This window comes from Piliocolobus tephrosceles, unplaced genomic scaffold (genome assembly GCF_002776525.5).
Source record: "Piliocolobus tephrosceles isolate RC106 unplaced genomic scaffold, ASM277652v3 unscaffolded_45085, whole genome shotgun sequence".
In the NCBI taxonomy this organism is placed as follows: Eukaryota; Metazoa; Chordata; class Mammalia; order Primates; family Cercopithecidae; genus Piliocolobus; species Piliocolobus tephrosceles.
The window spans coordinates 15,544-27,425 of NW_022329960.1; the positions used below are offsets into that span (position 1 = coordinate 15,544).

At 56.0% G+C, this 11,882-nt stretch overlaps 1 long non-coding RNA gene across 8 annotated transcripts; it reads right to left on the reverse strand.

Annotated features, from left to right (window-relative positions):
• Window positions 1-865: 865 nt before the first annotated feature.
• Window positions 866-10,887, reverse strand: LOC113224504. Of its 8 annotated transcripts, none has more exons than XR_003309233.1 (8): window positions 10,844-10,887; window positions 9,784-9,890; window positions 8,370-8,517; window positions 6,529-6,739; window positions 6,111-6,230; window positions 5,151-5,301; window positions 3,897-4,093; window positions 866-1,377 (listed from the first exon to the last, which is right to left on the reverse strand). It is a non-coding gene; the product is annotated as an uncharacterized LOC113224504 (long non-coding RNA). The 8 variants fall into 8 exon arrangements; XR_003309229.1 differs by adding an exon at window positions 10,043-10,276 and having other exon boundaries at window positions 866-4,093; window positions 10,844-10,858; XR_003309230.1 differs by having other exon boundaries at window positions 866-4,059; window positions 10,844-10,885.
• Window positions 10,888-11,882: the final 995 nt, after the last annotated feature.

The following is an 11,882-nucleotide window of genomic DNA, read 5'->3' on the forward strand; positions in this document are numbered from 1 at the left end:
AGTGTATGTGAGAATCACGTGGGACACCCACAGTCTCTGAACTTCCGTTTCCTTGCTGTAAACTGGCAAACAGACCTGTGAGCTGTGTTCCCTGGGGCCAAGAGATTCCAAGAAGGAAAACCTGGGATTCCAGGGACTGGGATGAGGGCCGAGGGCCGGAAGGGGAGGGGGCCTGTGGGGACGGCATAGGGAGCAGCCCAGATAAAGCTTTCAATACTGGGTAGCAGCGTGTACACAGGTGGAGATCCCTGCATCTCACTTCCCGCAGGGCTGACTGGTGGCCAGAGGTGGGACTGGCCAGGCTCGGCCCAGCCAAGTCTGGGAGCAGAGGACACTGAGTGAGGGATCCCGGGGGCCACCCTCACTGGCCTGTGGCTCTCCTGACACCACAAGAGAGGTCCAGGAGGTGACCTTGGGTCCTAATGGGGTACACCTTCCTGGCAGCAAGGTGGCAGGGTGGTGTGGTGGTCAGTGTACTGGGCTCTGTGTCTCCGCCCCTACCTGCTGTGTGACGGTGGGCGAGACACCTAACCTCTCTGTGCCTCTGTTTCTTCAATGGCGAACAGGGGCACTAGCAGCCCCCACATGCGGGCACAGGGGCCTGAACGATAAAGGCAAGGGCGGCACGAGACCTACAGCAAAAGCTCTGAGCAGGGAGAGCAGGGAGCTGCCCAGGGAGTTCTACCACCGTCTCCCCTCTGGCCGCCAAGGAAACAGAGGCTCATGGTGACCTGGCCCAGGTCTGTTGGACTCAGGGTCCTTCCCATCCCCAAGAACAGAGGGCTGTCCCCAGGGAAGGAGCTGCCCCTAGACACTGCCCAGGAAGCACACAGGGAAGGATGCCCTGGGGAATTCAGTATGTTACTGCAAAAAAGCATTTATTGCTATTTGAACCCTGCTTTCATGCCTCCATTTCCCAGAAAATGAGCCACGGGAGACACCAGGAGAGGCAGGAGACCATCCTCCTGGCATAAAACCCACTCCCTCGGATGCTGTCCTCAGTGAGGGTGGCAGGGCCAACCAGGGGGCCCACCCGCAGAGTGGCAGAGGAGGCAGGTTGACCCTGCAGACATTGAGCACTGTGGCAAAGGTCCTGGCCTTCTGGTAGAAGAGGAGCGACTTCTTGTGGTCCAGGAGGAAGTTGTGGGAGATGGTGGCCGGCCGCGTGTAGGTCTTCAGCTGTGCCCTTCTTGTTGCTCAGGTCCATGGCGGCTGCCAGTGCCAGCTGGTAGTACCCGGCTGCATCAAACCATTCCTGAAGGGGACTCGGAGCCTGTCTTCCCAGAGGCTGTTCCTGTCTCCAGGTCATTCCACATGTCCAGCCAATGCTGGCTCACCCCATGAGCCCTGAAGCCTGTGACACTGCTGTGGTCGCAGCTGCAGGAGTTGGGGACAACCCTGAAACCCCTGGACGCCTTCCGGACTATCCCTATGCTCCACTCACCCCAAGCCTCTTGCCCCAGTCCCACCCTCTCTGCAGGCAGTGGCTGCTTTCCCCATGGGCTAAGGTCAGGGCAGATCCTGCCTGCTCTGAGAGTTCCATGCAGGACCCGTGGCTCCAAGCCACAGCAGGGGCACAGCGTTGAGTGACCCAGGCTCCCCTCTGGCCCCTGTCTATGCTGATCATTTCCAGGCCCTCCACGGGCCAGGCCAGGTACAAAACCATCTCACAGGTGTCCTCCCTGGCAATGTTTCCTGAACTATTGACGGAGTGTGACTCCCCAGACATCCACTCCCATTTTCAATGCATCTTTGGCTCAAAGTCACCATCCCTGGGTTGGGATGCTGCCTCCCAGACCTCCACCTTGACCCTCCCATCTCCCTGCCGGGTTCTCCCCAGGCGCCTCCTCCACATGGGGGACACCCAAGGGACCTCTCTAAGACCCAGGCCTATCCTGTCCCTCTTTACCATCTCAAGATGGCTCCCCGGGCCAAGGACAAAGTCCAAGATGCAGCAGTCCATTCCCTCACTGCCCCGCCCCACACATGGAGCAGGGGCGTGAGAAGACCCTGAGTCACCACCGCTGCACATCCAGTGGCCCCCGGCCCAGCGAAACACTGGACTCTGTGCTGGGTGCATGGCTGAGCCTAACGTCCTTGCTCCCAGTCTGAGGGACCTGGGACTGAACACTGACCACAAAGGTGGCCCGGGCTGTGGCAGAGGGAAGCCCAGGAGCCTGTGGGGGCCCAGGAGGCCCCTGACTTAGCCGGGGTGGGAGACAAGGGCTTCCTGAAGGGGTGGCGGCTTCCTAACTACACAGGAAGCAGCCAGCCAAAGCATGTCTCTGCGTGTGCGTGTTTGGGTGCCTGTGCCCCTGTGCCTGTGCATTTGCATGTGCATTTCCATGTGCCTGTAGTGTGTGCAGCTGCTAGTGAGTGGCAGGCTGAGCCAGGACACACTTAATCCACCCTATTCCAGGGCTCACTCTCACGTGTAGTAAAGGGGACCTCATTTTAGAGGCAATCGGCTAGGATGCCCATTTACCTTGCCTCTCCGCCAGCCTTCCAGGCCCCATCCAGCCCAGCTTTCTCTCCCACTCCTCTGGCCCCCGGGTCCAGAGCCTCCTATACAAGGAGAAGGGTGTGGCCTTGGAAAGACAGTCGCCCCTGGGGAATTCTGAGGGGGCCTCCCTGTGGGAAGCTGGCCTGGGCTGACAACATAGTTACGATGAGGCCCAGAGGGCTGTGCACAAGAAGGAGGTGAAGGAGGCTTCTGCCCCTTCCGTGGACTTCGGCCTCTCAGGTACTACTTGGCCCTTTCCTTTCTCCAGGGCAGGCAGAGTGGGCGGCAGCGTTGACAAAGGAGATAAAGGCCCACTTCTGGGAGGCCCGTTCCCTGGGTCCCAGGCAAGCCCATGAGCGGTGAGCAGCGTCCCTCTGGGCCTGACACCTGGTACCTCCCTGTCTGGCTGGGACTTGGGAGGCCACAGGGACCGCTTCTGACCACCAGGTGTCACCAGCACTGGGCAGGGGCCTCCCGGACAGCCCCAGGCCTGTGGTGAGGGATACGGGGCGGGGTCTTAGGGCTGCTCCAGCTCCTCATGTTGTTCTAAGGCCAAGATCTCGGGCCCTGGACTGGAGCGCCCTGACCCCTCAGCCCATAGGGAGTACTGACGTGGTGCCAGTGCTATGCTGAGGAGGGGCGGGTGCCTGCTGGGCAGAGGGGTGGAGACACCCCAGGTCTGAGTCTGCCAGTCCCAGCTCTCCACCCCTGCAGGGCTGGGGCCAGAGAGAGCACAGCACTTCCCCTTAAGACAGACCCGACCCAGCAAGGTCTCAACCTGGCTGGCTAGGGCCCCGCCCCACTGCACCTGCTGTGAGCTGGGGTTCCACTGTGAAGTGGATGGTAAGACACGGGTCCCACCCCACCCTTCCTGGGTGATGTGAAGATTCAAGGTGTCTCAGGACTCCAGGAAGGAGTTCAGTGCAGGCTGGCACCCTGGGCAGGCTTCCTAGAGGAGGCACTGGGACTTGGGTTAGATCTTGCAATGTGGATTCAATGTGAGGATGATGCCGTCCTCCAAAATGTCCTCTTCCTGACCTTGTTTTCTTTCTTAAATGCAACCTGACACTTCAGTGTGAAGACTCAGTTTGGTGTCACCTCCTCCAGGAGGGCCCCCCTGACTACAATCCCCCTTCTTTACCCAGAGGCCACCATTGCCCGCTTATGTGTCAGCCTCCCAGGCTGAGACTGAGTTCTTGAGGGTGGGGCCTGGCCAGCTTGGGAGCTGGGTTGTATCTGTGAACCTTGCTGGTTTCTCCAGCTGTGTGCAGAGCTCCAGGGAGGCCACTGGGCCATTCCTAAGGAAGGCTGGAACCCAGGCCCCTGGGGTCTGGGTGGAGATCCTACTCCAAGGGGGCTGGAAACACCCAGAGCCCTGCTCCTCCCCACCGACCTTCAGGTCGTAGAAGATGATGTCACCGAGCACCAGGTACACCTTCACATAGTAGAGGGTCTCCTCGTCAAACTCCAGTGGTGAGTTGCAGAGCTACAGGGCCTTGAGGTAGAAGTGCTCCGCTAGCTTGCCATGGCCCAGCAAGTGGTGCAGAGCAGCCAGCCTGTGGAAGGCCACGTGCTTATTCAGCCGGTCCCCTGGGGTGCAGGCCAAAGGGGCAGGTGTGAGGACGTGGCTCCCTGGGGCAGTCAGGGCACAGGCCCCTCAGGAGCAGGTGTGCAGAGTCCGGGCAGCACCTGGCTTGCCTCCAGGCACCTGTGGTCACCTGGGCAGCTCTGGCCAGTCCCTTCTGGGTTCCCAGACTCACTTTCCCATCTGTAAAGCAGAACTAATAAGGCCTGCCCCTGTCTACTGTGAGGCTTTGGCAAAGTCGGACTTGGATGGCCCAGCTCTGCCTGCACATAGCCACCTGCCTTTGCTCACTGGTTTTAACCAGGGGAGCCCACAACCCATGCAGTCCAGGTGCTCCTGGGAACCGCGGCTCCATGCAGCCTGCAGACGTGACATCCGACTTCTCCTGGGTGTGTCATGATCACAGCCCCTTACCTTGGGGAGTCACCGCATGCCTGAGCTCCAGGTCCCCCCACTGATGCACAAACCCGCCTAGGCTGTCTCTGATGTCCTCCCCTTTTCAGGGCGAGTGCTGTAGAGCCTGCATTCAATGCATTCCCACACAGCTGCACACCTACTGTGTACTGCGCCGCAAGGCACAAGGCTCTGGGGCATGCGGCCCACCCAGGGTTTCCTGTCTCTGGAGGAGGACAGACGATCCTGGCACAGCACCAGGGGATGCCCGGCCTTAAGGGGCAGGCTGCTGGAAGGGGAACTGGGATTTCATCAGCCAGAGAGCTGTGTGGTTGATGAGGGTGGGAAGAGCACAAGACAAAGGGAATGTGCCACTCAGCCTGGCACATACACGGACCGAGATGCCTGGCATGTCTGGAAGGCAGAGGGCACACTGGGTGGCCCTTGTGGTCAGCAGCGGAAAGAGACAGAGGAAGCAGAGCTCAGCACTGCGTGAGAGACCTCGGGCTGTGCCGCACGGCTGGACGGGGGAGCCAGCTGGGCAGATCTGCCTGCCTGGACAGGAGACCAGGACAATCCAGCAGCTGTTTCAGCTACTGCCCTACAGACCTGGAGGCTGGGCTCTGGCAAAGTGTGGATCCTGGCAGGACGGGGGCTCAGGGGACTTACCCAGAGTGATGCTGAGTGCTAGGGCCATGTGGGCAACCTCCAAGCCCTCCTGGGGCTCCTCCAGCGTGGCCAGCAGTGCCACCAGCTTGTTGCACAGCTGCGGCTCCGCCTTGCAGTTGCCCGTAGTCACTGCCAGGGGCAGGGTCGGGTCCTACCACACAGGGAGGTGGGGTCAGGCTTCCTGCAGCACCCACCTTGCCCAGCGCCTTCCTCAGAGCTCAAATGTGTGCTTGGAGCATCCCACGCCCCAGTTACCCCTGCACCTCCTGCACGTCCGCAGAGCTCTGTGCTCTGGGATAACGCACGGTTCAGACACCCAAGTTGGGGGTTGAAGAGTCACCTGAGGCCCATCTAGCTACACCCGGCAGCCTCAGACCAGCCTCTCCCACCTGGGCACCGGGGGTCTGACTCGGGGGAGCCAGCACTCCTTTCTGCTCTAAAAACACATTTATCTGTGCCCAGAGCTGAGCCACACCGTGAGCTCAGAGGAAGGGAGAAGCCGTCCCCGCTTCGGGGTGCAGGCAGACTTGGGCCCTGGCCCTGGGCCTCCCACTGACATGCTGTGTGTCCTTTGACATGTCCCTGTGCTTCTCTGAGCCTCAGCTTCCTCATCTGGAAGATGGGGACAGGACTTCCCACTCATGGTTGCTTGAGATCATCAGGTGCAAGGGTAGAGCCACTGTCATGTCCAGACCCGAGCGTTTGTCCCGGGCAGGGGGCACAGTCAATATCATTCCTGGTGAGACCACAAGGATAGGGCCATTGCCACATCCAGGCCCCAAGCGTTTGTCCCGGGCAGGGGCACAGTCAGTATCATTCCCGGTGAGACCACTGGGAAACTAAGCATGTGCATGGGTGGCCCTGCCTCCAGGTGGGAGGCCTCTGCTCTGCCACACCTGTGCCTCAGCCTGCCAGGTGACCCCCTGAGGCCCACATTCATCAGCCCACAGGCCAGCTCACCCGGTAGAAGGACACGGATTTCTCCCGCTCCCAGGCCTCGTTGAAGATGTCTCCAGCTGCCTCAAACGGCTCCAGCCCCAGGTTGGAGTCGCCTGTGTACAGGACCACATTCTGTGCCACCTGAAAGGAGCAGAAGTTCCCTCAAGACCCACACTTGGCGAGGTGGCCACACCCACCTTCCCCAGCCTCCTTCCTCTCTCACACTGCAGGTACACCTGAGCATTTTTTAGACCTGTGCATTAGGGCTGCCCCACCACTGGCATGAGGACAATGAACTGATGCACTTGAGTGCCAGGAGGTGACTGAGCAGCTGCAGCCCAGGAGCCCAACACCTGTGAATCCTATCAGGGATAGCCCTAACCCACCCCCCACAACTCAAACAGTCTCCGTGGCCCCCAGATTGCTGGGAGCCCATCACCTGCTTCCTTTCTGCGTTGCCACATCCCTGCCGCAGTTCAGGGCCACAGATCAACAGTGTTTGTGGGTGGGCTTGGTCCCCTCTTGGCCATGAGCTGTTGATCCTTCTCCTCAGCTCAAGGACGTATACAGCAGGTGCTCAATAATGAAAGCTTCACCAGGCTCGTGGGCTTCGCAATTTGTTCCAGATCACACTGTGTTTGGGAAAGCCTCTGAAAACAGCCATTTTGTAAGGAGATGTGCCACGTGTCGCTTGGAGCATGTTCTTCTGTGTGTTACCTGAGTGGTCCCATTCTTTGAGCATGAGCTGTATACCAGCAGGTGCTAGGCACTGTGAGGGGCCGCACCTCTGCCCTGAGGGAGAAGATGCTGGCCACTGGGGGAGGATGTGAGGGAACCAGTTGGAGGGAGGGAAAAGGCATACAACAGGTGCTCAGCAGTGGCTTAGGAATGAGTAGATGGATGGATGAATGGATGAGCAGATATGTAGACACATGGATGGATGGATGGGTGTGTGGATAGATGAATGCTTGAATGGATGGACGGATGGGTGGATGGGTGGTTGGAATGATGTGTGTATGTATGTATGGGTGGAGGGCAGATGATGTATGTACCTATGGATGGATAGATGGATAGACCAATGTATGGATAAATAAATGGACAGATAGATGAATGGAGGGGTGGATGGATGAATGATAGATGGACGAATAGATCAGTGGATGGATGGGTGAAAGGATGGATGATGGACGGATGGAAGGATGAACAGGAGATGAGTGGATGGATAATGGAAAGATGGATGAATGAATGATGGATGGAAGGAGGAACAGGTGAATGGATGGATGGATAGATGAATGGATAAATGGATGGAGGATGGATGATAAAAGGATGTATGAAGGATGGATGGATAAGTGGGTGGATGGAGAGATGGACGGATGGATGGAAGGATGAACAGGAGGTGAGTGGATGAATGATGGGTGGAAGGATGAACAGGTGAATGGATGGTTGGTGGAAAGATGGATGGATGAACAGGCAAATGAATGGACAGGTGGATGAATGGATAAATGGATGGGCAATGGATAGATGGAAGGATGAACGGATGGAAGAATGAGCAGGAGGTGAGTGGATGGATGATGGGAGGATGGATGAATGATGGATGGAAGGATGAACAGGTGGATGGATGGTGGCTGAATGGATGGATGATAAAAGAATGGATGAAGGATGGATGGGTGATGGATGGATGAATAGAAGGATGAATAGGTGAATGGATGGATGATAAAAGGATGGATGGATGGAGGGATGGATGATGAATGAATGGATGGGTGGATGGCAGATGGTTGGATGGATAGAAGGATGAACAGCTGGATGGATGGATGAAGAGGTGACCAGATGAATGACGGATGGATGGATGAAGAATGAACAGTTGGATGGATGATGGAAAGATAGATGGAAGGATGGATGGATGGACGAAAAGGTGAATGAATGGATGGATGATAAAAGGATGGATGGATGATGGACGGAGGGATGGATGATGGATGCGTGGGTGGAAAGACGAACAGGTGAATGGATGGATGATTGGATGGATGGATGGAAGGACCCACAGATGTATGGGAAGATGATGGAAGAATGGATGGATGGATGATGGATGGAAGGATGAACAGGTAAACAGATGATGGAAGGATGAATGGATGGGTCGATGGATAGATGGGTGAATAGATGGATGATAAAAGGATAGATAAATGATGGATGGATGGATGATGGATAGATGGATGGAAGGATGAACGGATGGATGGATGGACAGAGAGTGAACAGCACAGGGGCCCTCCTGCATCCCTTGCCACTCACCTGGATGAACAGGTCCACCAGCTTGCTCTGCCGCAGGATGTAGTAGATCTTCCCTGCTTGCAGACAGGCATGCGCCTCTTCTTTCTTCTGGAGATCAATGAGAATCCCTAGACTTTGTTTGGTGTAGTCCAGAGTGGATCTGTAGGCCCTGGAACCAGACACACGTGTCAGAACAAGGGCTCTCATCCTCCTGGAACCAGTCTGTCTCCTCCCGTGGGTCTGGTGACAGATGAATCTGGCATGTGGGGACTGGGAACGGCCCTCTTGTGTGTGCAGTGTTCTGCCCTTCCCAGGCTGCTGGGAGGGCCAGGGTGAACACACACGGCATGGAAAAGATGAAGGACATCCTTCTCAGGGAATCGAACATCATGCTGCCCTGTGGCAGGAGGAGTGTGCTAGCCCATCTCCCCTGCCTCCTAGACGTGGCCTGTGTCTTCTCCAGACGCACCAGGAGCCATTAGTGTTCAGAGGCTATCTAGGCCGATGGTTCTCAAGGTGTGCAGGCATCACAGTCACTCGCAGGCCTGTCTGTATAGCTTGCTGGCCCTGCCCCCAGAGCTTCCGGCTCCACAGACCTGGGGCAGGACCCAGAACTCCCACTTGCCACAAGCTCCTAGGTGACATAGATGCTGCTCTGCTGGCCCAGGGACTACACTTTGAGAAGCATGGCTCTAGCACACTGGCCCATTTTCCTTCTGCGAACCTGAGGCCAAGACTGGAGCCAGTCTCCCGGGTCCCCATGGAATCTGGCTACTTCCCTGCTCTCTCAGTAAGTCTGACACTCGAGGGGCTGTGACTGCAGCAATGTCACCAGGCCCTATGGGTGGGGTGGCCAGGGCCATGGTTACCCCACCAGGTCAGGATGCTCGGGGGAAGCCGAGTGGGCCACCTATGGGACGTGAGACCTTGAAACCCTGCCCCAGGGAAGCAGGTGACACAATTGGCTCTGTCTTCTGTGGGAGAGAAGCCACAGGTGGCTGCTGTGGTCACATTTAAGGGGACAGATGAAAGCCAGGACTGAAGACTCGGGGCAGGCAGAGGTCAGATGACAAAAGCCACTATAGTAGGAAGAACAGCCCAGAGTGCACGTACTGCCTCTGCTGGGGTTGAGATGACCTTTGACTCAACAAGGGAGGCTCAAGCTGGGACTCACAAGCCAGCAGCAGCCCTGGGACAACCCCAGACCCACCAGCTCAAAGCATCTGATGCCAAGGAACCAAATGATCCAAAGGAAAGGGGCTGATGGGGCCCTGGGCCAGCTTCCCTGTGCCCCCTTCCCTGCCCCTCCTAACCCCCTTGCCCCCCTCCACACCCCCACCACTGCAAAGCCAGCCCTCACTGCTTGGTGCCCAGGGACAGGTAGAGCTGACTGATGGTCTCCAGGACCTGCCCCCTCCAGCACCTTGTCAGTCACCTTGTGGGCCAGAGGAAGCTGGAACTCGTGGTAGAGGACACACTGGGCCTCGCTGGGCATGACAATGCTGTAGAAGTAGCACAGCCACCAGACGGCCCGCAGCTGGCCTGGGCAGAAGACAAAATGGAAGACGTCAGCCTCCTAGCATCGAAGTGAGGCTGGCTGGGCTCGGAGGCCCCTGCGTTGTGCTTGTCTCTTTCACACCTCTGTGAACCTGGGCCCCATCGGCGGGGAACCTGAGCTCAGACAGGCCATGTACCTGTACAAGGGCAGACACCGAGCACACTGTGACATGGGCACAGCTTGGTGAAGATGCTCATGGTAGAGGACGGCCTTCTTTACAACTCCCAGGGCCGAGGTCCTGGCCAGGCTCGGCCCCTGCACCAGGCCATCTATTTCTGCTTCACAAAGTCCCTCTGGTGAGGACCAGGGCCGCCTTCAGCCTGAGATGATGAGGCCACAGGCACAAGTAGCCCCTGTCGCAGATGGAACCCTGAGAGAGCAAAGCCAAGCATCATGTCTGCCACACATGGCATCATGTTGGGGGAATGGGGTTCAAAGCCAGCCCCTGGTGTTTCCACACATGCTTCTCTCATACAACCAGGCTCCAAAACCATAGGCTCACTGGCCTCTCCCAAAGCCACGGTGCTGGGAACAGTGGAAAGCTTCTGATTTTCTAGTGTCAGAAACATTCTGAAGATTAACACCGGAAACCAGGTACGCTGAATGGACATCTGTCACACACGCCCCCCCCAACGACAGCTGAATACACAGTCCTCTCGAGTGCCTATGGGACATTCCCAATGACAGACCATGTGCCAGGCCACAAAACGAGCCTCAGTGAATGGAGAAGGACTGAGACCAAAGCAGAAGTGTTCTTCAGCTGTACTGGCACGAAACTGGAAATCAAGTGAAGGAAAGTGGGAAATTCAAAAATATGTGGAAATTACGCACTCCTAAACAACCAGTGAGTCAAAGAAGAGACCATCAGGGAAACTGAAAACTAATTTGAGAAGAATGCAAACAAATGCACAGCACGGGCCAGCACGGTGGCACACACCTGTCATCCCAGCACTGTGGGAGGCCGAGGCGGGAGGATCGCTTGAGTCCAGGAGTTTGAGATCAGCCTGGGAAAAATGGTGAAACCTCGTCTCTACAAAAAAATACAAAAATTAGCCAGGTGTCATGGTGCACATCTGTAATCCCAGCTACTCGGGAAGCTGAGGCATGAAAATGGCTTGAACCTGGGTAGAAGTTGCAGTGAGCCAAGATTGCGCCACTGCACCCTCAGCCTGGGCAATGGAGCAAAACCTTAAAAAAAAAAAAAAAATAGCACAGCGTATCAAAAACTCCAAGATGCAGCTAAGGCAGTGCTGAAAGGGAAATTTATAACTGTAAATGTCTACATTCAAAGAAAGAAGAAAAATCTCAAATGAAAAACCTAACCTTCCACCTTAAGAAACTAGAAAATGAACTAAACCCAAAGTGAATAAAAGGAAGAAAATAATAAATGTGAGAGTGGAAATGGAAGTAAAAATACAGAGAATGGAAAAACAAAAGAGATAGTCAACAGAACCAAAAGTGGGTTTTTTGAAAATAACAAAATTGACAAGTCTTTCACCAGACTGACCAAGAAAAGAAAGATGATGACTAAAATCAGAGACTGAGCACCATGGCTCACGCCTGTCATCCCAGTGCTTTGTGAGGCCGAGGTGGAAGGATCGCTGAGGCCAGCATTCAACACCAGCCTGGGGGAACATGATGAGACCCCATCTCTAATAAAAATAAATAAACAATTACAAACCCAAGTTTCTAAAATCAGAAATGAAAGAGGAAACATTATTGCCGACCTGACAGAAATAAAAGGATTCCATGAAAACACTACGAACGATTGTACACCAATAAATCAGACCATCTAGACACAACAGCCAAACTCCTAGAAGGACACGAACTACCGAAAGTGACTCAAAAATGATCCCAAGTAAGCATGTGGGGTATCAACCCCACCCTCGGTCTCCTCGACTGTTCAGCACAGGGTGGGGAGACAGGGAAGCATGATCTCTATTCCCTGGCCTGCATTTCCAAGTCTGAATCCCCCA